The sequence below is a fragment of the Macaca thibetana genome, chromosome 2, assembly GCF_024542745.1.
Source record: "Macaca thibetana thibetana isolate TM-01 chromosome 2, ASM2454274v1, whole genome shotgun sequence".
In the NCBI taxonomy this organism is placed as follows: Eukaryota; Metazoa; Chordata; class Mammalia; order Primates; family Cercopithecidae; genus Macaca; species Macaca thibetana.
The window spans coordinates 57,320,134-57,346,378 of NC_065579.1; the positions used below are offsets into that span (position 1 = coordinate 57,320,134).

Genomic DNA, 26,245 nt, shown 5'->3' on the forward strand with positions numbered 1-26,245 from the left:
TCTACATCCTCTCTGGTTCAGTTTGTCTTGAGAATAAATCTCCTGCTTCCTTCAGGGGTAGGGAAAGGGAACTTGCTTGACTGCTTCAATTAAAGTGAGGTTTCTAATAACCTTTAAAAAGAAAGTGTCTGAGCAATATTTTAAACATGACATCAGACTTGAAGTCATTCATTAGGATGAGAAATTAAATTTTAAAAATTTAGAAAAACAAAAAAATATCTCATGAACTAATTAGTGACTATGTAAAGGAGAAGGTTGGGAGTCTTTAATTGTTTTTGTCTGGGAATAGTCGCCAAAGATGTTGCCACAGTATTATGGAACTATTTTAGCTTCATAGTATACAAAGTTCACTGGCTATATTAGCTGTTATATTATTTGGCTTGCCTACTAGCCTTTGCAAAATTTCCCCTACAAACAGCCATGAATTCAAACTATGGCTCCAAAGACTGTATTTTTGCTGCATTTATGTGTGTTAACTGAAGAATTTTTTTCAGGTTTTATTTCTCGTTTCTTATACTTTACCTAACAGTTGCTCTCTCCATCACTCTCCCCCTACATCCCTTCTTCTGTAATCTCTGATGAGTTGACCCTGTGTCCATCACCTACAGAAAAGTAAATTATAGTCCAATCAAAATTGTACTTTTCAGAAGATTGCTCAGCTGAGGACCATTAGTAACACCACACTGTGAGACTTTAAATAGTTCTCTTTTCATATGGGCAGGCATATGTGCTTTGGAGTAGTGGTGTCCTTGTAAATGTCACCTATTTGTTTCTCATCTTTAATTAATGGGATTTTCCCAAAGGCCACTAATGAAAGATATTACCCTTAATTAAAACACTACTGTACATTTAGAAATGGAAAGAAAAGTAGAGCTTATGTTCAATGAATATGTAGCTGCAGTGAAGCATTCTCATTTTGAAACATAATGCTGGAGGTTATACATAAGAGGATAGATTTTTAAATTAAGTGTGGATTTTTTTTTTCTTCTAAAAATGAGGTCTCAATAAAGGTGAAATGCCTCTGCTATCATTTCTCCTGAATTTGCTTTTCTCCTGATCTATTAATATTTAAATTTGTGTGAGAGTTGATCATTATGTTTCAATGTTAGATGGAAACACTAGTCATTTGGGCAGTGGTGCTTGTATCATTTCAATTTCTTCACTGCCTGCTCTGCTCCAGGCATAGTGCTAAGTGCTAGGGGATAGTAAATGGTGATTGAGTAAACTAAGATGAGCATGCTCATCAAAGATTGCATTCTGGTGAGTACTATTAACAAACAATGTGTCAAGATGCGGGTCACTTTGAATTGGAAGGCGAGGGTGATCTTTTCTGAGAAGCTGATACTTGAACAGAAACTTGAAGGATGACGATATGGTTTGACTGTGTCCCCACCCAAATCTCACCTTGAATTGTGATAATTCCCACATGTCAAGGACTGTGTCGGGTGGAGATAACTGAATCATGGGGATAGTTTCCCCCATACTGTTCTTGTGGTAGTAAATAAGTTTCATGGGAGCTGATAGTTTTATAAATGGGAGTTCTGCACAAGCTCTCTTGCCTGCCTCCATGGAAGACATGCTTTTTCTTCTCCTTTGCCTTCTGCCATGATTGTGAGGCCTCCTACGCCATGTGGAATTGCGAATCCATTAAACCTCTTTCAGGTATGTCTTTATTAGCAGCATGAGAACAGACTAATACAGATTGTAAAAACCTAGGCAAGCAAGGAACTGAGGAAAGAGGTTTCCAGCCAGAGAAAAAAACAAAGTCACCCTCCATGAAGAGGGAAGGAGCTTAGAAGAGTCAATAAGAAAAATGAAGGCTAGTAGGGAAGAAGCATCACAATCTAGGGAAAAAAAAAAAGAGATAAAAGTGGAGGGAAATAGGAGCCAGTCCTGCAGAACCCACAGGCCTTGGTGGGGGATTTCATAATTTATTTTGGGAGCAAAAAGACATTGGTGTATTTGTAAAATGCATTCAACCTAGTTAAAAGATTGCAGAAAAGCTATTATAAACAAATAAAGTTGTAGTCTTGGAGAAAAAGAGGTTTAAAATGACGTATCCATACAAAATGGAATTGTTTTGTATTACTTGACCAATACAAGAAACAATGTGATAATGGAAAGGAAACCCAAAAGCATTATATTGAGCAAAGGAAATCATACACAAAAAGTATATAAAACTTAAGAAAAGGCAAAACTAATTTATAATGTTTGAAATTAGAGTTGTAGTTACCTTGGTGGGGGAGAAGTGGCTGTTAGAATTGGCTGGAAAGGAGCCTTGGGTAAGAGATAGAACTTATGTCTTCACTGGGGTGATGATTACTCATGTGTATATGAAGCAGAAGTGTTCCCTGATGCCCCGTGCAGGAGATGTGACAGGGCTATTGCCAGGCTGTGCACTCAAAGCTCATACAGGAGGGAGAGCACATAGACAGGCAGGTGCAGGAGCCAAGGTGAGTGCCCCTGGGCTTCGGCCCCATGGCAGCATCCAGGGGTGGGTGTTTGCGACTCCTGAAGCCCAAGTGGGTGCGTGTAACAGTGTGTTCTTTTAGCTTTGCCATCCACAGACAACTTAAGTGTTAAACAGCTCAGTAGACCCTCTGCCCTTTTGCAAAGGCACAGGGCTGGTGTGCCAGCTTTCTGTTTCTCGAGCTCTTGTCCAGTGTCCAGGAAAAATCAGGCCACACACAGACTTGAAGGATGAATGTGGGGGTTTTATTGAGTGGTGGAAGTGGCTCTCAGCAGGATGGTTGGGAGCTGGAGAGGGAATGGAGTGGGAAGATGATCTTGTCCTGGAGTTTGGCCATCCAGCAGCCAGTCTCCTCTCTGACTGACCCCAGCCAAACTCCTCTCCGTGTTCAGACACTCCTTCTCTTCTCTCTGCCATGCCGTTCTGCTCTTCTTCTGCTCTTCTGTTCATCTCCTTATGGAGCTGGGGGTTTGGGGTTTATATGGGTACAGGATAGGGGGGGTGTGGCAGGCCAAAAGGCAACTTTTGGGCCACAAAAACAGAAATGCCTGTTCTCATTTAGGGTGAGACCTTTGCCAGGGAACTACCTTCTTCTATCCAGTATTTCCCTGTCTCCTATTTGTATCATATATATTTGTCAAAGCTCATTACATGAAAAACTTAAAATGTGTATATTTTATTGTATGTAAATTACACCTCAACTTATTAGTGCATAGATGTACATATATATGCTACACATACATACATATAAGCAGTTATCTATGGAAAGAGACTTTATATCAAATTCTTTAGATTGGAGGAGAAGGCAGGGAAGGATTACTAATTCTTTCTAGATTTGTTTTATAGATTTGATTTGACGAATTATATTTGGTTTTGGTCTATATTTGTTTGTTTGTTTGTTTTCGAGGCTAAGTCTCACTCTGTTGCCCAGGCTGGAGTGTAGTGGCACCATCTCAGCTCACTGCAACCTCCGTCTCCTGGGTGCAAGCAATTCTTGTGCCTCAGCCTCCCAAGTAGCTGGTACTGCAGGCACATATCACCACATCCAGCTAATTTTTATACTTTTAGTAGACATGGGGTCTCACTATGTTGCCCAGGCTGGTCTCAAACTCCTGAGCTCAAGTGATCCACCTGCCACAGTCTCTCAAAGTGCTGGGAATACAGGCATGAGTCACCAAGCCCAACATTTTAAAAAAATTTTTTATGAGTATATTACTCTTACAATAATAGATAAATTAAAAATACAATTTGAATTTTAAAAGGCACTGATTGTTAATACTTTAAAACAGAGGTGCTCTGCACTAACATTGCCCTTCTGCCTCCTAACGCTAAAGAAGATGTTGTTTCCCAGGGGCCTGTAACTTGTCTCTATTTCCTCTGGGACTGGGCAGTTGTGAAGATAGAGCAGCTACTGGACTTGCTCCACATTTTTCAGAAATAGAGCATACTGGAGAGAAAGAAAACAACAGAGGAGAAGGACGTGTAAGAAAACCAGTTCTAAGTTTCAGTAGAAATGTATTGAGGGTCAATAACAGAAAGGAAAACATTCTGCAAGATCTCTGTTTACAGTCTTCTTCCTTTGTCTCCAACAACCTTCCCTGTATATATCTGGAAAATTGCATATTGGATATATATACAAAGTCAGCAGTAAATTATTGTCTCTGAAGGAGAACCCAAACAAACAAAAATTGTATGCAACTTTGAAGCTTGTTGTAAGGGAGCATTATTAACCGTTTTAATGAAGTTAATTCCAAAGGACTTTTAATGATTGCCTTGTTCTAAGTCTTCCTCTTGCCACCAGTTTTTAACTCACCATTCCCTTGGGTTATTTTCTCTTTAAATCCTTTCATTTAATACAAACTATCTGCAGTACCACAACCCAATTGCTAGTTCATGCTAACGAGCCTTCATTTACCTATACTGGTATTTTGACCTTCTAACATATAAATCCCAGGAGTTTCTAAACTCAGGCAATTAGTGCTTTGAGTTTCTGATCCAGACATCCCTCGCTGCAGACAGAGAGAAAGTAGTTTTTCATAAGATAATTAACTTTTTGCATGCTAACTTCCTGCTATTAAGTTATTGTTTTGACAGGCATTAGCTCTGGTTTTACCGTTTGGTGGTGGTTGTTTTTGTTTGTTTGTTTTAGCCATAGTGATTACAGCTTTTTATCTTCTAGCACTATAGCAGATTAAAGTTTTATTTAATTCCCTGAAATATATATTTAAATACATGTAATATATAATTAATTTAATTTATATATAATAGATATTTAATATTATATATATCTATTATATCTATAATTTATATATAATAGGTACTTAAATTATATATAATAGATATTTAATTATTATGATCTTTCTCATGATCTTTCTCATTCTCATTTGTCCACATGGTCAGAAGCAAAGACTCCAAGACAGTAGACACAGACAGAAGAAGCTTAATTCTTTAGGTCATCTCAGGTAGATTACGTAGAAGTGATCCTGGGAGTCACCTAGAAGATCCTCTTGACCTGCACCATATATTGTGAAGGCAGGAGGTAAACTCTTAATATTTCATATCTATCATATATTTTATATATATTTAACATATTATATAGTTACTTAAAATGTAGCTGGAAGAAATGGTTATTTTGAAGTATAGGCCTCTGTAACTTGCTACTAAATAAAATCAATGTGGGCATTGTTTCTGAAAAAGACAGCGGATTTTTGTATATTTATTCAAGGTTTCTCTTATTTTCCAAATCAGCCTGGGATACTCCCAGAGATGAAAAAGGCCTTTAAGAACTGGAGTTCTGATGTGTGTTTAAGCTAGAGGCAAAATAAATCATGCATTATTGTTTATTTCAGTTTACCTGTGGTTATAAATGGCCAACAATTTATCAATGATAATAAAGAATAGTTTTCTTATTGTAACTTCCTTTACTCTGTCTCCTACTGGTATGGACAAGCAGCAGGGAAATACTGGGTAGAAGAGGCCAGTTCCCCAGCAAAGGCCCCACTCACAAACTTGGGTCCACCGCCCTAAATGAAAACTTTACATCCTTGTTTTCCCACCCGAATGTGACTTTTTCCAAAACCTTCCTGGCCTGCCATGCCCCCAATCCTGTACCCATAAAACCCCCAAACTCCAGTGGCAGAGGAGCAGAGTGGTACAGCAGAGGAGAGAGAAGTGTCTGAATGTTAAAGAGGCAGCAGGATGGTCAGAAGGCCAAACTCTAGGGTAAGATTATCTGCCCACTCCACGCCCTTTCCAGTTTCCCATCCCGCTGAGAGCCACCTCCATCACTCAATAAAACCTTCGCATTCACCATCCCTCAAGTCCCTGTGGCCTGATTCTTCCTGGATGCCAAACAAGGACCCTGGTACTGACAGGGCAGGGTGTAAAAAAAAAAAAAAAGCAAAAACAAAAAACCTGTCACCCTGACTCTCCACTGTGCTGGTTAACACTTAACTGTCTGTGGACAGCAACTTCTAAAAGAGCGTTAATTGTAAAACAACCCTAGATGCTACCACGGAACTGGAGCCCAAAAGCATTTGTCCTGGCCCCAGCACCCACTTGCCTGCATGCTCCCCCTCCTGCAAGGTGTCTAAGTGAGCCACTCCCCATCACAAGTCCTGCAAAGGGATCTGAGGAACTCTCCTATCCCACTACTACAATGACATGACACATTTTTTGAAAAAGAACAGATACCTTATTTGTGTGGCCTTCAATATTAACTTACATGCCTGTGAGCTATTCATCAAATATGCATTTCAGCTTATGGTAGTACAATACTATGTGATCACCAAACGATTTTGTTTAATTCCTCTTTCTCTGTGGGCACATGGGAAGACATTGGTCAGACCATGTGCATTAAATGGGACCATATAATTAGCTGGGCAAGTAATGTGAGTGGAAGAGATGTATATTGCTGGGATTCTGGCAGGTCCCCATGATCTTTCTCATTCTCATTTGTCCACATGGTCAGGAGAAAAGACAATAGACACAGATAGAAGAAGCCTAAATCTTTAGGTCATCTCAGGAAGATCACCTAGTAGTGACCCTAGGAGTCACTTAGAAGTCACCTAGAAGATCCTTTTAACCTGCACCATATATTGTAAAGGCAAGTGATAAACTTTTAACTGTATTACGAAGCAGAGATTTCAGGGTTTACTTGTTACTTTAGCACAAACTCTGCTGAGAATATCACATTGATGGCAACCATGGCTTTGATTTTAGCAGTTTCATAAAAAAGAATATACTTTTGCAGTCAGGTGCAATAAAAAAATTGTCCAGAGTTTTTTCCAAAATAGCTCAAAGTTTCAGAATTTTTCTTGGAGCCATATTTTGATATTTTGTATTAATGAGTTAGATGATACAAGTTTTTCTTGTGTGAGTTGTTAAAAATTTTAGTCGGAGTATACTTGAGAGATAAGGGAAGCTCCTTTGATATTTTTGGCTGTATATTGACCTCAAAGTTGTATTCCATGAAAGAAGGAAGAAAAGAGGTAGGGAAGAGCAAAGACAGGAGTTACGAAGTTGAGAGCAGAAAAGAAGAAAACTTTTCTGAACGTCTTTTTAACTCACACTGCCAGAGGGGAGAAATCAGTCAATAACATTAGATCAACAGTGAGATGATTGCAACGTTTTTTAATAATCCAACTTACAAGTGCCTTTAAAAATCACAATTTTTTTATAGCAAAACAAATGTTATGAAAATCTGTCATAGTATGATATACAAATAAAAATATTCAATGTTGCATTATATTTTTATTTATTGAAAAGTTATTTAAGCATAGTTTCTTAAAAATTTTAAGGATTCAGTAACAAATAAATTGATAAATTATGATTTGAAATCTGGTAATTAGGTTAAACATATTAATTTGAGTAAATCAATACCTATTGCTTCTAAATAAATTTCCAAATCCTCCCCTCCCCTGGTCTATAGGGTCCTACATGACTGGCCGCTATTTTCCTCTAATCTTACCTTTGCTCCCTTTTCTTATTTGCTTCTGCCATACTCACCAACTTTTTTTTTTGGGGGGGGGTCGGGGTTTTGCTCTTGTTGCCCAGGCTGGTGTGCAATGGCACAATCTCTGCTCACTGCAACCTCTGCTTCCTGGGTTCAAGCGATTCTCCCGCCTCAGCTTCCCGAGTAGCTGGGGTTACAGATATGCGCCACCACACCCAGCTAATTTTGTATTTTTAGTAGAGACGGGGTTTCCGCCATGTTGGCGAGGCTGGCCTCGAACTTCCGACCTCAGATGATCTGCCCCCCTTGGCCTCCCAAATGCTAGGATTACAGGCATGAGCCCCTGTGCCCGGCCACTCACCTCCATTTTTATTTCTAATTCCTCTAAGCCCTGCATCTCTTGAGGGTGGTAATTTTTATAATATTTTTGTCTGGTTCTAGAATCAAGGTTATGTTGGCCTCATAAAAATGGTTGTGAAATTTTCTTTCTGTTTTGGTTATCTAGAAGGTTTTGTGTAATACTACTCTTATTTCTCTTTTCATGCTTGGAAGATTATTCACTGGTTAAGTTGTCTAGGATTTTCTTTGTGAGAAACTTACAGCAAATTTAGTTTCTTTAATAGATACCCACTATTTAGTTTCTTTAATAGATATCCACTATTCAAATTTCCTATGTCTTTGTTGTCGAGTTTGGCAAGTTGTGTATTCTTAGAAATTTGTTTATTTCATTAGAATAATCAGATTTTTATCTTTTTCATGTCTTTAGTCTGCAGTTAAGTAGCATTTTCTTTTATATTATTGATAATTTGTGTTCTCTTCTATCTTTTTCTGATTCCTAGCTTGATCCCATTGTGGTCTGAATGCAGGGAACATTTCTTTATCATGGACATAAGATGGTCAATATTATGTGTCAATCTGACTGGGCCATGTGGTACCTAGATATTCAGTCAAACATTATTCTTTGTGTTTCTGTGAGAGTGCTTTTGAATGGCATTAACGTTTAAATAAGTGGACATTGATGGAGTAAAGCAGATTGCTCTCCCCAGGGTGGTGGGTTGCAGCCAATCAACCGAAGCCCTGAATAGAACAAAAGACTGACTCTTCCTTGAGTAGAAGACAGTTCTCCTGCCTAACAGCCTTTGAACTGAAGTATCAGCTCTTCCTGATTCTACAGTAGTTTCCAGCCTTGTACTTGAACTGGGACTTCAGCTCTATGGATTTTAGGTGTGACAGCCTATATAATTGTGTGAGCCAATTCTTAGTGATAAATATCTTTATATATATATACTATTGGTTTTGTTTCTGTGGAGAACCATGACCAATCCAGAGCAGAAGAACAATGTTATACAATGTGTACGTAAAAAGAATGTTACATCTGTCATTGTTTGATGTAGCATTCTATATGTGCCAATTAAGTAAGATTTAATTATGTTTATGTCTTCTGTGTACTTACTTTAAAACATTTTCTATCAGATATTGTAAGAGGTGTGTTAAAGTCTCCATTGTTACTATGAATTTGTCTACTTCTCTTTTCTGTTTGTTAATTATATTTTATACATTTTGAATTCATGCTGTTGGATGCATATAGATTTAAATTTGGTATCTTCTGGTTATATTAACCTCTTTGTGAAGTATCATTCTTTATCTCTAGTAAAGAGATAAAGACTCCCTTAAAGTCTGCTTTGTCTGAATATTAGTATAGATATATGAGTTTTCTTTTGGTTAGTGTTTGTAGGAAATTATCTTTTTTACTGCTTTACTTACACTTTTTTCTGTGTTTTTATATTTAACATGTGTTTTTTGTATCATGTAAGTATTTTTAATCTAATCCGATAATCTTTGTATTTACCTTGTGACACTCAGTCCATTTATATTTAATATTACTGATAGAGTTGGGCCCAGGTCTACCATTATACAATTTTTTTTTTTTTACTAAAATGTTCATGTTTTGGTTTTTTTAATCCCTTGCCTTCACTTGGACAAAGCAAATTTTTATTCTTCCATTTTTTATTCTACATTAGTTAGTTACACATTGTTTTACTATTCTTTTTATGTTTGTGCTCTAGGATTACAGCATGCATTCTTCATATAATTGTCTAATACAAATGATCACTTCTATATTAATGCTAGAATCTTAGAAAACCCTAACTTCATATATCATTGCCCACTTTTTAAGTAATCATTGCCAATTTTACTTCTCTACGTATTTTAAATTTCCCAAGATACTACTAGTATTATTTTATTCAATCAACATTTATTTATATTTATCCAGATTCATCCTTTCTAATACTCTTCATTCTTTTCCATGTTTTCCTGTTTCATTTTCTCTTGTCAAAAGAAACCCCCATCAATGATAGACTAATAAAGAAAATGTGGCACATATACATCCTCGCTAACACTGTGAAACCCCGTCTCTACTAAAAATACAAAATATTAGCTGGGCGAGGTGGCGGGGGCCTGTAGTCCCAGCTACTCCCGAGGGTGAGGCAGGAGAATGGCGTGAACCTGGGAGGCGGAGCTTGCAGTGAGCCGAGATCGTGCCACTGCACTCCAGCCTGGGCAACAGAGTGTCTCAAAAAAAAAAAAAAAAAAAAAAAAGAAAAGAAAGAAAGAAAAGCAAATGTGGCACATATACACCATAGAATACTATGCAGCCATTAAAGAAATGAAATCATGTCCTTTGCAGGCACATGGATGAAGCTGGAAACCACCATTCTCAGCAAACTCACAGAGGAACAGAAAACCAAACACGACATGTTCTCACTCATAAGTGGAGGTTGAGCAATGAGAACACATGGACACAGGGAGGGGAACATCACACACTGGAGACTTTCTGGGGGTGGGAGGTAAGAGGAAGGGAGAGCATTAGGACAAATATCTAATGCATGTGGGGCTTAAAACCTAGATGAAGGGTTGATAGGTGCAGCACCATGGCACATGTATACCGCCAAGGCACATGTATTCCTACGGAACAAACCTGCACATTCTGCACATGTATCCCGGAACTTAAAGCAAAATAAAAATAAAAATAAAAGACAAAAAAAGAAATTTTATTTAATATATACATTTTAAAGCAGGCTTACTGGGAGTTAACTCAGTTTTTGTTGAAAACCTCTCAGTCACCTTCTTCTTTTTTTTTGTTTGTTTGTTTGTTTGTTTGTTTGCTTTTGAGAGGGAGTCTCGCTCTGTCGCCCAGGCTGGAGTGCAGTGGCGCGATCTCGGCTCACTGCAACCTCCGCCTCCCGAGTTCAAGAGATTCCCCTGCCTCAGCCTCCCGAGTAGCTGGGACTACAGGCGCCCGCCACCACGACCAGCCAATTTTTTGTATTTTAATAGAGTTGGGGTTTCACCATGTTGACCAGGCTGGTCTCGAACTCATGACCTCAGGTGATCTGCCTCCCAGAGTGCTGGGATTACAGGCATAAGCCACCGCACCTGGCCAGTCACCTTCATTTTTGAAGGGTATGATTTTTACATATGGCATTCTACATTGGCAGGGTTTTTTTCTTTCAACATTTCAGACATCATTTCATTGTCTTTGGATTTTCTTTTCTTGAGAAATCAGCAGTAAGTGTAATTGCTCCACTTTCAAAGTTAATGTGTCATTTTCTTCTTAACTACTTTAAAAATTCTCTTCTACATAGGTTTGAACAGAAACACTATAATGGCCAGATAGCATTTCTTTCTATTGATACTAATTTGGATTGTCTTTACTTCTTAACTCTGTGGGTTAATAAATTTTTATCATTGTAGAGCTATTATCTCTTAAAAACATTTATGGAATCTCAACTCTTTGCTTTTAAGACAGCAGTTTCCTGAATCTTTTTCTTCTAAAAATCCAACTGCATGAGTATTAGAACTTTTAGTTCTAATACATATTTAGGAATATGTCTTTCACATATTCCTAAGCCCTTTTCTCATTTACTTTCTCAGTACTTCAGTCTGGATATTTTCTATTGACCCATCTTACAGTTCATCAAAGCTGTCTTATTCTATGCCTGATATTCTGGTAAATATATTCATTTAATTTTTCCCCTGGATAGTGTATTTTTAGTTTTAGAATGTCACTTTGATTCTTTTTTAGTTTCAAATTCTGTATTTGTATTCTTCATAATTTTACTAGGTTTGTCCATATTTTATAATATTTTCTTGAGCATATTAATCAAAACTATTTTTTAGTTTTTGTCTGCTAACTCCAATATCTATATCACCTATGAATCTGTCTCCGTTTCTGTTTTTTTCACTTCCTCGGTTGTTAGTTGGTTTGTTCTATATATTGGCAAGTCTAGTAATTGATTGAACGTACATATTGTGCCTAAAAAAGAAACTGTAGAGTCAAATTTTTCATCATAAGGTATCTTCTACCAACAAGGATATATCCTTTCAACTGCTATGAAACTAGAATGGAGAACTGATCATCTTCATTCAGACATAGACTACGCTCAGGCCGGAATGCAGTTTTGGTAAGGCTCAGTGTACCTATGGTTTATATTTCCTCCCATGGTGTGACCTTCCGTAGGCTTTTGATTGAGAATTTAGTGAATCTTCTGTCTCTTGAGTACTAAGAAAAATGAAATTTCCATTCTGCTTTTCAGCATTATTTGACTAAGTTATTTAGACTTTGGCTCTACATATCTTCAGAATATAGTAAATTTTTGAGACGGAGACTGACTATGTTTGAGGTCTCTTGGGTCTCCGATTTTGCTATTTTAACCCACATAGCTGCCAAAACTGTGATTATTTATCTGTGCTGTAGCAGCAGTTCTCTGTCGTAACCAAGCTCATAGTTCAGCTTTCAATTCATTTTAGCCAAAATCTGCAAATGTCCCCAGAGAAAAAGGAAACGATATAGCACCTCAGTGTACCTCTGAAATTACCCCCATTTTTTCCCCTGGAATTCCAGTTCCTCCGTGCCATTTTGCTTCAGCAGCTAACTGAAGCTAACTGATACCCTTATAAAATTTTTTTTTGTAGTTTACCTGAGTTTTCTAGTTGCCACGAATACTTATTTCATCATGCCATGAAGCACAAGTCTTGATATCCATATTACTTTTAAGGACTGCTAAAAGTACACAATTAAAATTAATATCTTTCCTATGCTACAGATTTCTTTTTCTTTATTTTCCAATAGAAAGCTGTTATTACATCTTTAAAATATCACTACTAGGTCTTAGGAATCATCGGGCATCTTGCTGTTTTGTTCAAGACAGCTCTCAGGTCTTCCTCATCAGTAGGCTGTACTGTTCTTTTTTTCAGATACATTAACACCATACAAAAATTTTCTGGTATCCTTGTTTTTGACTGTTATGGTTTGCTGAATCCAAGCAGCTGAATTTGATACAAATTCTTGTCATTTTCTTTGGGAATTAACTCACTTTTCTGGGCTTGAGATATTGAACAAGCAATTCTTGGCCTCAGTTGAAACAAGCAGATATATATATATATTTTTTTACCAAAGAAATTTCAGATTTCATCAAGAGACCATTTTCCTGAATAATAACCTTGATGGGGAAGTGAGCATACACAAACCTCGTTTTTTTAACAAAAGCCCAGTATAACACCCTTTGTCACGTTCCATATGTGACTACAGATAGTGCAAATGGTAGCCAGCTCCTTTCTACTTCTCCATCATTTATCAGCCTAGAGCCTCTTAGCTCTCCTCTCAAGGAGCCTGAGCTCTATGTTGGTGTAGTTGAGGTCCCTCTGCGGGCCCCTTCTGTGGCCCTTCACAATCACTGTACATCCTTCTGAGTGATTACATTTCCTGAAACATAGGCAACCTACCGAGAACAGGCTTCATTCTTGAAGTAAGTGCAGCAAAGAGAGATACAGATTCATTTTACTATCTCCCTTTAGAACATTTCTATTTTAATGCATTCAAGACAGAGTTCATTCCTTTATTCTTCCATATCCATAATGACTCCACCAGGCTCCCATTCATACATCATGTTGGGAATGAGAGATATTGCAATATTAGATAGAGAAGTCCTAGAAGTCCTCACTGAGAAGATAAACTTGAGGCAAAGGCCTGACAAAAATAAAATAAAATAAAATAAAATAAAATAAAATAAAATAAAATAAAATAAAATAAAGGAGCAAGACTTCTTTTGAAATGTCTGTAGGTTGAGTGAGCAAGGAAAGAGTAATGACATGTAAATTCAGATTAGGACTAAATGAAGCATTGTCTATAACTTTTTATTCTTTTTCGATTGCTCACATCTAATAAAGTCATGTTTTACAAATGAAGTATTTTGTATATACATGCCTCATTCATAATCACGTTAAAACCACTCTCATTTGTGTTGTATTGCCTATAGAAAATTGCTCATCAGAAACTGAACTTCCTAGTTCTTGGAACTCCTCACTCCAAGTAAATTTCAAATGAAACATTCTCCTCTGTCACCATCACTATCACAGTCACAGGATAAGTCACTGAAGATTCCTAACTCTGGATTTTTCCATTGCTGTACATGAACAGGCCAATTAAAGAGAATAAAATCGACCAGTTTTTTTTATGATGGGTAATTTTAATGTCTGAATATAAACGATTACTCTATTTCAACGCCTACCACAATATTAGAAAAAAAAACTGAGAATTTTGGAATTGGTTGTAGATTTTTCAAAAGTCAAATGGATTTGCTGAATATAAGACTGTGGTAGCAAATGAATGAAATAGTCAACTTTCTGTTGTTGGAAAAAATCTGAAATAAATTAATCAGTTAGCTTCACGACTTCTTGGAAAGAATTTCACTAAAAAAGGAGCATCCTGCTCCTTCAGACAACTGCTCCCTAGAGAGCATTTTGAATCTCTCATTGTTGTTCATTCTTTTCCCACATACATCATGCTGACACCTACAGCTTTCATAAAATAGCCAAACATGATTACTGTTTTTCCAGAGAAGAAGAAACTTAGAAGACATACAAGGACATAAGTGTATATTGCCATCTAGCTATAGACTTCCTGATTTTTTTTTACCAACACAGTAAAAACTGGTTTTGTAAGCTCCCTGTATATCCTTTGGGAAACCATCTGTTGTTTTTCTGCTAAATGAGATATCATCAATATGCCTTTCCAGCCATTGCCTTTGATCATCTGCCTCTAATGTAGCACATTTGAGAGGCTTATCATTCCCTCTGTTTGCAAAGAAATGAATTTTCAAATGCTTAATAAATAATGCAAAATTATTTGGAACAAAAAAGTCACAGAAACCAAGAAATATTTATGAAAACAGCATTACTACAAGTCTCATTTCTTGGGGAAAATGTTAGAACACTTCTTCATTTTCTTAAGAGAGAAGCAAAACGCTGATTCTTCTGGTTAACACTGAAGGTTTTTTTTTGTGGCAAGAAAGTGGAAGGTACTATAGCAAAGAATGGAAAAATGAAAAAGATGAAAAAGGATAGTGGCTAAATATGCATACCACTTACACTGCATGTTACATTCTAAAATGTTCACAGTACATTGTAAAAAATGAAATATAGTATGACTGGGATTAAACAAGAGAAATGGAATATTTATTGGATTAAATTAAATTTTCTTTCATGTTTAGCATAATCTATGGTTGATATAAAGTAAGTGAAACTATGCAATCTTAAAAACACTTTTAGGCCGGGCGCGGTGGCTCAAGCCTGTAATCCCAGCACTTTGGGAGGCCGAGACGGGTGAATCACGAGGTCAGGAGATCGAGACCATCCTGGTGAACACAGTGAAACCCCGTCTCTACTAAAACTACAAAAAAACTAGCCGGGCGAGGTGGCGGGCACCTGTAGTCCCAGCTACTCGGAAGGCTGAGGCAGGAGAATGGCGTGAACCCGGGAGGCGGAGCTTGCAGTGAGCTGAGATCCGGCCACTGCACTCCAGCCTGGGCGACAGAGCGAGACTCCGTCTCAAAAAAAAAAAAAAAAAAAACACTTTTAAACGTCTGTTTTTCACTTGATTTAATAAAGCTAACACCTGGATTTGTATAAAAACAAAATATGTCTAAAAGCCTGTCAAAGCTATTATTATAGATGTTATAAGTAAATATAATGTATAAGTTAGCATTTTACTATAAGCTACATTTTAAAAGCTGCATGAGAGCCATGCAGATGACTTGTTAATTCATTTACTTGTTTAGAATCTCAGAAACTTTTTTTTGTGTGAATCTGAAGAAAGAAAAAATTTAATTTTTCAGGTGAACTTTAAATGTTATGATTTCAAAGTCTGCCCCGATCTTTTTATCTTTCTTTTTTTTTTTTTTCTTTGTGAGATGGAGTCTCGCTCTTTCTCTGAGGCTGGAGTCCAGTGACGTGATCTCAGCTCATTGCAACCTCCACCTCCCGGCTCAAGCGATTCTTCCGCCACAGCCTCCCGAGTAACTGGTTCTACAGTCACGCACTACCATGGCCAGCTAATTTTTGTATTTTTAGTAGAGACAGGGTTTCACCATATTGGTCAGGCTGGTCTCGAACTCCTGACCTCGTGATCTGCCTGCCTCGGCCTCCCACAGTGCTGGGATTACAGGAGTGAGCCACCATGCTAGGCAGTCTGCCCCGATCTTAAATGAATGCTTTTTAAAACCACAGGTTAGTCGTTATCCTAAAATGCACTATTTTACTTTACGAGCGCATGTAAAGGCCAAGACCACTGACAAGAAAAGAGCTGCTCTACGGATGTGGAAATGTGAAGAGACAATACAATACACAGATATCCAAGTTAAGAGACACGGATGAAATAGGAAGAGAAAGAGAGTGAAGCAAATTCTGAAGTACTTACACTTCACAGATCCAGAAGAGCTGATTTGGGCCATTTTTTGAAGGAGGTACATCACGAGGAGACTTTTCAAGAAGAGTTGGGACATTATTGGATAGAAAGAAGTTGAAAATCGGTTTCAGGCAAGAATGAAGAAGAGATGGTGCCATATAGGGAGAATGAAAAGCAACTGTGAGAAGATAAGATCTTGGTGGATAGTACTTTCTCTTTGTCATGTTTATTTAATGTTGAATTGAACGAACACATTAAAATAAAGAAAGTTTCTCTGTTACTACTTCATTTCCATATAAGTGTAAAAAAGCCTTCTTAAACCTTTCAACACTTAAAAACTTCCTCAGCCTAAATCTCTCACACCATAATTAACAAAATAAAGGCAAGTGTAAAATACAAATTAAAGAAAAGTTCTGAAAACTTATTTGGTGGAAAAATCTGACCTGGCCTGAACTAACACAAAGCTAGTAAATATACAGGTATGAACTTTGGAAAATCTGAAGCTTTCTGAAGTCTGAAACATTTGCTCCTGTGGGCTTCAGATAAAGATTGTGGATCAATTAGAATCAGTTTTCACCCTTCCTTTCTGCAGCTAATTAATACCAACAATTTTTTTTTTGGCCGGGGCGGGGAGGGGGGGTCTTTTTTGAGGGTAATTATATTAACCATTTTAATCTATTTCCTGTTACTTCTTTTGAACTTTCTTCAAATTCTTTATGTCCCTTTCAAAGTGACTGAGTCCAAATTTGGATGCAAAACTGAAGTCAACATCTGACCAATTCATATCATATGGTTTATTCCATTTTCACCTGTTCAGCATCTATAAGAATTTTTATAAAGGATCGTTGTTTGTTCTATTTAGAGTAAACAGGCATGGTTCTTCCTCAATATCAGCTCATAAATGATCAGTATCTAGCTGATGCTTTGCATGGAGTAGGCTGTCAAGATATGTTGGTGAATTTATCAAAACATGACGGACTACTAAAGTTCTACTCTTGTTCATGCATTGCTATCTTATGCATACTTTTTTAAATGGTAGTTTATATGCATCCCTGTCTTATGATTCCTCTCTGTCTTCCATTTGGGCAATTCCTTTTATATTCCAAAGTATGTCATTCTAAACTTGTCTTTCCTAAACTTTGTTTTTGATGACTCCTTATTAAGATTGTTTAAAATTCTAAGCATAAGTTCCATGATGATAACAGTTGCTCTTAGCTTTGGGTCATCTGCAAATCTAGAGTGTATTTTTAGAAACTTGTTTATTTCCAAAAGGAATTACCAAAAAAGGCATAAGTAAATACAGAATAAGAGTATTTAAATATTCTGAAATATTTATTTTACACTTAATCCTGCTACCTTCATTCTGCAGGGAATACACTATAAACACAAATTCTCAAAACTGACAATATGTGCAGTTTTTAGACATGGAGTTTTTAGCATTTCGATCATGTTCCATTACAGCTGAATAATAAATATAGTCCCTTTTTTCAAGAAGCTCATGGTCTTTTGAGGAGGCAAACACATGAACAAATAATTGCAATACAGAGATTTGAGAGCAATGACATGAGTATGTCTAAGGTACAGTGTTTGGGGAAAATTTGAAAGGAGAATACTGAAACAGAATATGACTGGAACTGCTCCTGGTGAGGGAATAGAAAGGATGTTTTGGGGAGATGAAATAACCATAACAGAAATATTAGTGACAGAAAACTACAACTAAACAGTACACAAAGATGCAGAGATGTGAGGGAAAACATTTAGGGAATGTTAACCTAACCAGTGTAACAGAGTCAAATAAACATATGGGCAAAATTACAAGAGACCACCTGGGCTATGGCAGGACTTTGTCTGAAGGCAATGAAGCACACTGATATGGAACCTTGCATGTCATTTAAAATAAATTTATTTTTTATTTCCTTAGGTTTTGGGGGGAACAAGTGTGTTTGGTTATGAATAAGTTCTTTAGTGGTGATTTCTAAGATTTTGGTGCACCCATCACCCAGGCAGTATACCCTGTACCCAATTTGTAGTCTTTTATCCATCACCACCTTCCACTCTTCCTTCTAAGTCCCCAAAGTCCATTGTATCATTCTGGTGCCTTTGCCTCCTAATAGCTTAGCTCCCACTTATGAATGAGAACATACGATGTTTGTTTTTCCCATCTTGAGTTAATTCAATTAGAATAATGTTCTCTGATTCCATTCAGGTTTCTCTGAATGCCATTATTTTTTCCTTTATATGGCTGAGTAGTATTCCATGGTATATGTGTGTGTGTGTGTATATATATATATGTGTGCATATATATATCACAGTTTATGTATCCACTCATTGATTGATGGGCATTTGGGCTGGTTCCATATTTTTGCAACAGCAATTTGTGCTGCTATAAACATGTGTGTGCAAGTATCTTTTTCGTATAATGACTTATTTTCCTGTGGGTAGATACCCAGTAGTGGGATCGTTGGATCAAAATGTAGTTCTACTTTTAGTTCTTTAAGGAATCTTGTCCTGTTTTCCACAGTAGCTGAGCTACTTACATTCCCACCATCAGTGTAAAAGTATTTCCTTTTCACCAGATCCCTGCCAACATCTATTATTTTTTAATTTTCTTTTATTATGGCTATTCTTGCAGGAGTAAGATGGTATGGCATTGTGGTCTTAATTTGCATTTCCCTGATCATTAGTGATGTTAAGCATTTTTTCATGTTTTTTGGCCATTTGTATACTTTTGTTTTGTTTTTGAGATAGTATCTCGCTGTGTCACCCAGACTGGAGTGCAGTGGTGAGATCTCGGCTCACTGCAACATTAGCCTCCCGGGTTCAAGTGATTCTCCTGCCTCAGCCCCCCGAGTAGCTGGGATTACAGGCATGTGCCACCACACCGAGCTAATTTTTATATTTTAGTAGAGACGGTGTTTCACCATATTGGTCAGGCTGGTCTTAAACTCCTGAGCTAGCCCACTTTTGGATGGGGTTGTTTTTTACTTGCTGGTTTATTTGAGTTCCCTGGATTCTGGATATTAGTCCTGTGTCGGATATATAGATTATGAAGATTTTCTCGCACTCTGTGGGTTGTATATTTACTCTGCTGATTGCTTCTTTCACTGTGTAGAAACTTTTTAGATTGATTAAGTCCCATCTATTCATCTTTGTTTTTGTTGTGTTTGCTTCTGGGTTTTTGGTCATAAAGTCTTTGCCTAAGCCAATGTCTAGAGGGGTTTTTCCAATGATATCTTCTAGAATTTTTTTTTTTTTTTTTTTTTTTTTTTTTTTTTTTTTTTTTTTTTTTTTTTTTTGAGACGGAGTCTCGCTCTGCCGCCCAGGCTGGAGTGCAGTGGCCGGATCTCAGCTCACTGCAAGCTCCGCCTCCCGGGTTCACGCCATTCTCCTGCCTCAGCCTCCCGAGTAGTTGGGACTACAGGCGTCCGCCACCGCGCCCGGCTAGTTTTTTGTATTTTTTAGTAGAGACGGGGTTTCACCGTGTTAGCCAGGATGGTCTCGATCTCCTGACCTCGTGATCCGCCCGTCTCGGCCTCCCAAAGTGCTGGGATTACAGGCTTGAGCCACCGCGCCCGGCCTCTTCTAGAATTTTTATGGTTTCAGGTCTTAGATTTAAGTCCTTGATTCATCTGGAGTTGAGTTTTATATAAGGTGGGAGATGAGGATCCAGTTTCATTCTTCTACATGTGGCTTGCCAATTATCCCAGCACCATTTGTTGAAAGGAATGTCCTTTCCCCACTTTATGCTTTTATTTGCTTTATCAAAGTTCAGTTGGCTTTAAGTATTTGGCATTATTTCTAGGTTCTCTATTCTTTTCCACTGATCTGTGTTCTTAGCTTTATACAAGGACCATGCTGTTTTTGGTGACTGGCCTTCCAGTATAGTTTGAATTCAGGTAATGTGATGCCTTCAGATTTGTTCTTTTTGCTTAGTCTTGCTTTGGCTATACAGGCTCTTTTTTGGTTCCATATGAATTTTAAGATTGTTTTTTACAGTTCTGAGAATGATTGTGGTATTTTGATGGAAATTGCACTGAATTTGTAGATTGCTTTTGGCAGTACGGTCATTTCCACAATATTGATTCATGATCATGAGATGTGTTTCCATTGGTTTGTGTCAACTATGATTTCTTTCAGCAGTGTTTTGTAGTTTTGCTTGTGGAGATCTTTTACCTCCTTTGTTATGTATATTCCTAAGTATTTTATTTTATTTTTGAAGCTATTGTAAAAGGAATTGAGTTCTTGATTTGATTCTCAGCTTGATCGCTGTTGGTGTGTAGCAGAGTCACTGATTTGTGTACATTAATTTTGTATCCTAAAACTTTGCTGAATTCACTTATCAGTTCTAGGAGCTTTGCGGAGGAGTCTTTAAGATTTTCTAGGTGTATGATCATATCATCAGAAAACAATGATAGTTTGACTTCCTCTTTATCGATTTGGATGACCTTTATTTCTTTCTCTTATCTGATTGCTCTGACTAGGACTTCCAGAGCTATTTTGAATACAAGTGGTGAGAATGGGCATCCTTGTCTTGTTTCAGTTTTCAGGGGGAACACTTTCAAATTTTCCCCATTCAGTTTTATGTTGGCTTTGGGTTTGTCCTAGATGGCTTTTAGGACATTAAGGTATGTCCCTTCTATGCCAATTTTGCTGAGGATTTTATTCATAAAGGGATGTTGGATTTTGTCAAATGCTTTGTCTGTGTCTATTGAGATGATTGTGTGATTTTTGTAGTTAATTCTGTTGATGTGGTGTATCCCTGCATCCCTGTTATAAACTCACTTGATCATAGTGGATTATCTTTTTGATATGTTGTTGGATTCTATTAGCTAGTATGTTAAAAGGATTTTTGTATCTATATTCATCAGGGATATTGGTCTGTAGTTTTCTTTTTCAGTTATGTCCTTTCCTGGTTTGGGTATAAGGGTAATACTGGCTTTATAGCATAATTTAGGGAGGATTCCCTCTTTCTCTATCTTGTGGAATAGTGTAAGTACGATTGGTACCAATTCTTTTTTGAATATGTGATAGAATTCAGCTATGAATCCATCTATTCTTGGACTTTTATTTGCTGGCAATTTGTAAATTACAATTTCAATCTCACTGCTGGTTATTGGTCTGTTCAGTCGAATTCTTCCTGGTTTAATCTAGGAGAGTTGTGTATTTTCAGGAATTTATCTATCTTCTCTAGATTTTCTAGTTTATGCATTTAAAGGTGTTCATAGTAGCCTAGAATGATCTTTTCTATGTCTGTGGTATTGGTTGTAATATATCCCATTTCATTTCTTATTGAGCTTATTTGGATCTACTCTCTTATTTCCTTGGTTAATCTCGCCAATGGTCTATCAATTTTATTTATCTTTTCAAAGAACCAGCTTTTTGTTTAATTTATCTTTTGTATTTTGTGTGTGCATTTGTGTGTGTATTTCCATTTCATTTAGTCCTGCTCTAATGTTTGTTATATCTTTGCTTCTGCTGGGTTTGGGTTTGGTTTGTTCTTGTTTCTCTAGTTCCTTGAGGTGTGATCTTAGATTGTCTTTCTATGCTCTTTCAGACTTTTTGATGTAGGCATTTAAGGGTATGAACTTTCCTCTTAGCACTGCCTTTGTTGTATCCCAGAGGTTTCAATAAGTTGTGTCACTATTATCATTCAGTTTAAAGAATTTTTTAATTTTCTTCTTGACTTCATTATTGACCCAATAATCATTCAGGAGCAGGTTATTTAATTTCTATGTATTTGCATGGTTTTGAGGCTGGAGTTGATTTCCAATTTTATTCCACTGTGATCTGAGAGGATACTTGCTATAATTTCAGTTTTCTTAAATTTGTTGAGACTTGTTTTGTGGTCTATCACACAGTCTATCTTGGAGAATGTTCCACGTGCTGATGAATAGAATGTATATTCTGCAGTTGTTGAGTAGAATGTTCGGTAAATATCTGTTAAGTCCATTTGTTCTAGGGTATAGTTTAATTCCATTGTTTCTTTGTTGACTTCTGTCTTGATGGCCTGTCTAGTGCTGTCAGTGGAATACTGAAGTTCCCCACTATTATTATGTTACCGTCTATCTCATTTCTTAGGTTTAATAGTAACTGTTTTATAAATTTGGTAGCTCCAGGATTAGGTGCATGTATATTTAGGATTGTAATGTTTTCCTGTAGGGCTAGTCCTTTTATCATTATGTAAAGTTTCTCTTTGTCTTTTTTTTTTTTTTTTTTTTTTGAGACAGAGTCTCACTCTGTCGCCCAGGTTGGAGTGCAGTGGCATGATCTCGGCTCACTGCAAGCTCTGCCTCCTGGGTTCACACCATTCTCCTGCCTCAGCCTCCCAAGCTGGGACTACAGGCATGTGCCACCACGCACGGCTAATTTTTTGTATTTTTAATAGAGATAGGGTTTCACCGTGTTAGCCAGGATGATCTTGCTCTCCTCACCTAGGGATCCGCCTGCCTCGGCCTCCCAAAGTGCTGGGATTGCAGGCGTGAGCCACTGCGCCCGGCACTTTGTCTTTTTTAACTGCTGTTGCTTCAAAATTTTTTCTGTCTGATACAAGAATAGCTAATGCTGATCACTTTTGGTGTCCATTTGTATAGAATACCTTTTTCCATCCCTTTACCTTAAGTTTGTATGTGTCCTTATGTGTCAGGGGAGTCTCTTGAAGATAGTAGATACTTGGTTGGTGAATTCTTACTCATTCTGCTATTCTGTATCTCTTAATTGGAGCATTTAGGCCATTTACATTCAATGTTAGTATTGAGATGTGAGGTACTATTCTATTCATTGTGCTATTTGTTGCCTGAATACCTTGGTTTTTAAAAAATTAATTGTATTTTATAGGTCTTGTGAGATTTATGCATTAAGGAGACTCTATTTTCATGTACTTTGAGAATTTGTTTCAACATTGAGAGCCCCTATTAGGAGTTCTTATAGTGCTGGCTTGGTAGTGGCTAATGCACTCTGCATTTGTTTGTCTGAAAAAGACTGTATCTTTCCTTCACTTATGAAGCTTAGTTTCACTGGATACATAATTCTTAGCTGATAATTGTTTTGTTTAAAGAGGTTGAAGATAGGGCCCCAATCTCTTCTAGCTTGTAGGGTTTCTGCTGAGAAATCTGTTAATCTGATAGGTTGTTCTTTACAGGTTTCCTGGCACTTTTGCCTCACAGCTCTTAAGATTCTTTCCTTCTTCTTGACTTTAAGTAACTTGATGACTATGTGCCTAGGCAATGATCTTTTTGCAATGAATTTTCCAGGGGTTCTTTGAGTTTATTGTGCTTGGATGTCTAGACCTCTAGCAGGGCTGGAGAAGTTGTTCTCAATTATTCCCTCAAATACATTGTCCAAACTTTTAGATTTCTCTTCTTCCTCAGGAGCACCAATTATTTTTACTTTTGATCATTTAAAATAATCCTAAACTTCTTGGAGGCTTTGTTCATTTTTATTGATTCTTTTCTCTTTGTCTTTGTTGGATTGGATTAATTCAAAAACCTTGTCTTCGAGCCTTCAAGTTCTGAAGTTTTTGCTTCTGCTTGTTCGAGTCTATTGCTGTAACTTTTCTGTACATTTTGCAATTCTCTAAGTGTGTCCTTCATTTCCAGAGGTTGTGATTGTTTTTTATTTATGCTATATTTTTCACTGAAGACATTTTTCATTCACATCCTGTACCATGTTTTTGATTTCTTTAATTTGGACTTCACCTTTCTCTGGTACCTCCTTGATTAGCTTAAGAGTTGACCTTCTGAATTCTTTTTCTGGCAGTTCAGAGATTTTGTCTCTGTTTGGATCCATTGCTGGTGAGTGAGTGTGATCTTTTGTGGGTGTTAAAGAACCTTGTTTTGCCATATTACCAGAATTGTTTTCCTGGATTCTTCTCATTTGGGTAGACTATGTCAGAGGGAAGATCTGAGGTTCAAGGGCTGCTGTTCAGATTCTTTTGTCCTATGAGGTGTTCTGCTGATATTGTGCTCTTCCCCTTTTTCTAGGGATCTGGCTTCTTGAGAGCCAAACTTCAGTGATTATTATTTCTCTTCTGGATCTAGCTACCAAGCACAACTACCAGGCTCCAGGCTGGCTGGGGGGTATCTGCAAAGCATCTACTCTGGTGGAGGTGGCAGGAGAACAAAATGGTCTCTGTGTGGGTCCTTAGCTGTAGTGTTATTTATTGTACTAGTTTTGTTCTCATTGACCTCGAGCCAGTAGGTGGCACTCTCAAGAGAGCATCAACTCTGGTAGTACAGGGAGGATCAGGTGATGGGTGGGGCTCTAGAGCTCTGAAGATAAAATGTTATTTGTCTTCGGCTACTAGGGCATGTAGAGAAAGACCATCAGTTTGGGGCTGGACTAGGTATGTCTGAGTTCAGACTCTCCTTGGGCAGGGCTTGCTGCAGCTGCTGTGGGGGATCCGGGTGTGGTTCTCAGGCCAATGGAGTCATGTTCCCAGGAGGATTATGGCTGCCTCTGCTGCTTCATGCAGGTCACCAGGGAAGTGGGGGAAAGCCGGCAGTTATAGGCCTCACCCAGCTCCCATGCAACCGAAAGGTCCGTCTCAGTCTCACAGTGCCCCCATTAATACCACCGAGTTTGTTTCCGGGCAATGGGTGAGCAGGGCTGAGAATTTGTCTTATGCTACCAGCCCCCTGGCTGTGTAAGTAAGCAGGGTTTTCAGGTTTCATGCCTCCCTGCCTGCTGTGGCTTCTGTGCTGTGTCTGCACTCCAGATTCACCCCTGCCCCCGAGTTCTGTCCAGGAAACTTTGTGTTAGGTTGAAATAGTTACAAAGTTCGCTGGAAGTTTCCTTCTCCCTGTGGTCTTTTCCCAGTTCCTCTAGCAGCCCTCCCCAAGGACCTCTGCAAGGCAAAGTCATAAATGGCTTTCCAGGGGACTAAGAGAACCCACGGGGCTCTTCCCATTGCTTCTTCTACCCCTGTGTTTTGCTCAGCTCTCTGAAATTGTCTGAGCTTCAGGTAAGGTCAAATCCTTCTCTTGTGATCTGTACCTTCAGGTTCCCCAGTGAGGGTGTGTGTTCAGGGGTGGACGATCCCCCTTTCACACTTTCACACTTTGGGTACTCGCAGTTTTTGGGCTGTCCCCTGGGGCCTGAACTTCCTTCAAAGGGTCTGTGGATTCTCTCGGCTTTTCTGGAACGTTCCTGCAGTAGTTCTTGGAGCAAAAGTTCACAATGTGAGTCTCCACATGCTACTCTGTCTGTCTGAGTGAGAGATGAAATTTAGTTCTGCCTCCTATCTACCATTTTCCTCTGCATTTCAGAAAGGTGTTTCTGGATGTATTACTGAAGATAGGTGGAAGGTACAGAAATTTGGAGTAGGGGAGTTGTCATAGTAAGAGAGAAGCACGATGGCTGAACTGAAGTGATTTGCAAGAACAAAACAGAGAGGGATAGGGAAATAGGGAACGATGTGGAGGGTAAATGTGTATAGAGTATTGGTAGTTTAAAATCACTCATGGTTGGAAAAGCCACAACACATAAATTAGCAAACACAAAAACTGACTTTTTTTTTTTTTTTTGAGAACTCTTGGTTAAATATTTACTGGCATACATCACTGAGAATATATTTGGAATAGAAACAAATTTATATTCTATATTTCTTTAGCTTGTAAAGGTAGTCATACATTATGTTAGTGGCACTGAGAGCAAACTACCTATTAAATTATTTTCATTACTTGGAGTCTTTTACAAAGACTATCCCTTCTCTCTGTTTTGAAAGTAAAAAGAAAATAAAGGAAAATAATTGTGTTTGGGGGTTATCACATGACTGGAAAAAGTGTTGAAAAGTCTTCTGCAGGTCTCTGCAGCTTCAGGCAGCTTCTGAGTCACCAAGTATATTTATTTTTATGGGCTCAGACATGTCTTATGGTTAGAGTTATATACCATGTGAATTTTTCAGTTTTATAATATGAACAAATAAAATAAATACATTCTCAAGAATGGGGTTATATTAAGAATGTTGCCTGAAATAATAGTCCCTGTAATGAAAAATAAAGGATAATACTATAATTCAAATGGATTTTGGGGGGTGTATATAAGTTACAATTATTGATATATGGTTCTATAGAAAGCCATT

The 26,245-nt window shown here is 37.8% G+C and overlaps 1 protein-coding gene across 1 annotated transcript in view; it reads right to left on the bottom strand.

The window, feature by feature from the left end:
* DHX36 (DEAH-box helicase 36) overlaps positions 1 to 24,800 on the bottom strand; it is a 407,284-nt gene extending 382,484 nt beyond the window's left edge. The window contains exon 1 of the mRNA XM_050778227.1: positions 24,794 to 24,800. The gene's annotated coding sequence lies outside the window, so the exon portion shown is untranslated. The remainder of the gene's footprint in view (positions 1 to 24,793) is intronic.
* Positions 24,801 to 26,245: the final 1,445 nt, after the last annotated feature.